The sequence below is a fragment of the Otolemur garnettii genome, unplaced genomic scaffold (genome assembly GCF_000181295.1).
Source record: "Otolemur garnettii isolate 467f Iridium unplaced genomic scaffold, OtoGar3 scaffold00104, whole genome shotgun sequence".
In the NCBI taxonomy this organism is placed as follows: domain Eukaryota; kingdom Metazoa; phylum Chordata; class Mammalia; order Primates; family Galagidae; genus Otolemur; species Otolemur garnettii.
The window spans coordinates 7,523,874-7,526,847 of record NW_003852499.1 but is presented as its reverse complement, the minus strand read 5'-3'; the positions used below and the strand labels follow the sequence as shown (position 1 = coordinate 7,526,847).

Sequence of the window (2,974 nt, the reverse complement as noted above, 5' to 3'; positions counted from 1 at the left end):
GCCTGTAGTCCCAGCTACTTGGGAGGTAGAGGCAGAAGAATCACTTGAGCCCAGGAGTTGGAGGTTGCTGTGAGCTGTGATGCCACGGTTCTCTACCCAAGGCGACAGCTTGAGGCTCTGTCTCCAAAAAAAATAAAAAATAAAAAAGAAGAAGAAGAAGAATGGTATTCCAGTGCATGGTCTTTGCATATGGGTTTAGCATTAACATGATTCTCAGGTTTTTCAGTGGTTTCTTCTTCAGGACTCTGCGATGAATCTTTTTGTGCGGTTCTCAAATTGCTCTTTGGATCCCTGAGCTTTTCAAGATTCTGCTAAGGTCTGTGTTCATTATCTTGTGCATGGGAAGGTTGTAGTTACTCTTGAGGGAAGCAGCTTTATGCCAAGTGCCATACAATTCATCTAAATTCCAGAAAGCACTTTCAATCCAAATGCAGAAACATCCCACAGCTCCACCAGGAGTAATTTTCAAAATGGTCAGCTTGCTTACATTAAATGGAGTATTCCAGGGATGTTCTTGAAAGCCTGATGATCCCAGTGTCCTCATTATAGATAATGTAGGGTCCCCTATGCTAGATACAATGACAGTTTCTCACTTTGCCCTTGCCAACCCTCATTCGCTGAGAGGCACAGACCTTTCTGACATCATTCCAGGCCTTAAGAAGTAAAACAGCCTCCTTGGTCTTCTTGTAGCCTTCAACTTTATCTTCAGCCACCAGCGCAAGTTCAGGAACTTCCTCAATTAAATGACCTTTAGACATGACCAGTGCTGGTAAGGCTAAGGTGGAGAAGACAGAGCAGAAGGCATATCACTTTTGGGTTGTGTTCACTCCACAGGGCCAGCAATAACAGGTTTTTGTTGGTGCAAACACATGGCCTCCATCACACATATTTCCAAAAGCACCCTGGCTAGAACAGTGAGTCCCACCACCTCAAACTCTGGGAATTCTAGCCACAGCTCTGCTAGTACCCCAAGACTCAGCACTGGTCTGATGACCTGCTAATTCACTGACAACATATGGCTGTATGTTGTTTTTATGCAAGTTGGTGTGAACAAAGTTTACAGTATCTAGTAGAATGGTCGCTTTGAAGACAGCAGGCAAAGTGACATTTTTGCTAGATGACTCCTCCTTTTTGGAGTACACTGATATCAGTGGACGAGCACAAACCATGGCAGGGACAGGAGAAGGCCATGCTCCTCTTTTCACTGAGTTTTAAATTTTCCTTATTTATTTTTATTATTCTTTCTCTCTTTTGTCTGAATGCTGGAGTATCACAGCATTGGTCCAGCTGAGAGGTCAACAGCAGTGATCTGGCTCAAGGAGATTAAGAGTTCACGGTCAAGGAAGTCCTTCTACCTTTGGGAAGACAGCATTGGCAAATACTCCTAAATTTTTCTTTTTTATTTTTTTTTCTCTTTTGTTCTTAGTTTTTTCTCTTTTCTTTCTCTTCCTATATCTGGCAGAGGTAGGTTCTTGCTTTGCTGGTAAGGACCTGCAGATTTTGAGGGACTCACCCAATCAAGCCCCCAGAATCTTAGAGTTGTAGGCATGGCCATAGCACTGTACTGAACAATACCAATTCTCCTGTCATTCACATTCTCTCTTCCTGTCTTCCTTCTCTCCTATTCTTCAATTCTTTTCTTTCATCCCCCTTCTTTTCTTTTTCTTCTCTTTTTTTTTTGGGGGGGGGCAGAGTCTCATTATATCACCCTCGATAGAGTATCATGGTGTCACAGCTCATAGCAACCTCAAACTCTTGGACTTAAGTGATTCTCCTGCCTCAGCCTCCCAAGTAGCCAGGACCACAGGTGCCTCCACAATACCCGACCATTTTTTTGTTGTAGTCGTCATTGTTGTTTGGCAGGCCCAGGCTGGGTTTGAACCTGCCAGCTCCAGTGTATATGGCTGGGGCCTTAGTCACTGAGCTACAAGTGCCGAGCCTCCTTTCTTTTTTTCATTCTTTCTCCCTCCTCACTCTTTACCCTTCTCTTACTTTCGCCCTTATATCAAGAGGCCACCTTAACACCTAAGCTCTAAGATAAGGTTATTTAAAGTGAAGGAGGCGGTAAAAAGGAAAAAGTAGAGAAAGGAAGTAAACAAGATAAAAACACACATGAGGAGGAACCAACAGAAAAATTCTGGCAACATAAAAAACCAAACAGAACAACTCCACCAAGGGACCATGAGGCAGGTACTGCAGAAGACTCCATCTATAAAAAAATTAATGGAATTGACAGAGAAGAAATTTAAAATGTGAATAACAAAGGCAATACATTGATGAGAAAGTAGAAAACCAGAACCAAAAACTGGATGAGAGACGAGAAGAATATAGAAAGGATACAGTGGAGCTCAAGAAAATAAAGGAATCAATCAGGGGATTTAAATATGCAGTAGAAAGTAATCAATAACAGATTAGACCATGAAGAAGAAAGAGTCTCAGAGCTAGAGGATTAAGTTCATGACCAGGCAGCTAATGAGATAGAAAAGAAGAGACAGAAAGCAGAACAGTCGCTCAGAGAATTATGGGACGTCATGAATCATTCAAATATACAAATTATAGGGATCTCTGAAGGGGGAGAGGATTATCCCAAAGGAATGGAAGCCCTACTGGAGGATATGATAAATGAAAACTTCTCAAGTTTTACTAGAGATTCTGACACACTCCTTTCAGATGGATATTGAACCCCAGGTAACCTCAACTCAAAGACAGCTTCCCTAAGACACATTGTCAAAAAAACAAAAACAAACATACAAACTCATGAACCTGTCCAAATTTAAGACAAAAGAGAAAATTCTGCAAGCAGCCAGGAATAAGAGCCAATTGACCACAGGAGCAAATCCATTAGGGTAACAGCAGACTTTTTAGTTAAAACTTTGCAAGCCAGAAGAGAATGGTCAGCTACCTTTAATCTTCTTAAACAAAATAATTTTCAACCCAGAATTCTGTATTCCACTAAACTAAGCTTCAAAATTGA

General features: G+C 41.5%; 1 protein-coding gene and 1 pseudogene across 6 annotated transcripts in view; both read right to left on the bottom strand.

Annotated features, from left to right (window-relative positions):
* The window catches only part of LOC105887674, a 1,660-nt pseudogene extending 466 nt beyond the window's left edge, over window positions 1-1,194 (bottom strand).
* Window positions 1-2,974, bottom strand: part of LOC100962189 (ELKS/Rab6-interacting/CAST family member 1) — a 285,037-nt gene that overhangs the window by 98,221 nt on the left and 183,842 nt on the right. The gene's annotated exons all lie outside the window — the stretch shown is intronic.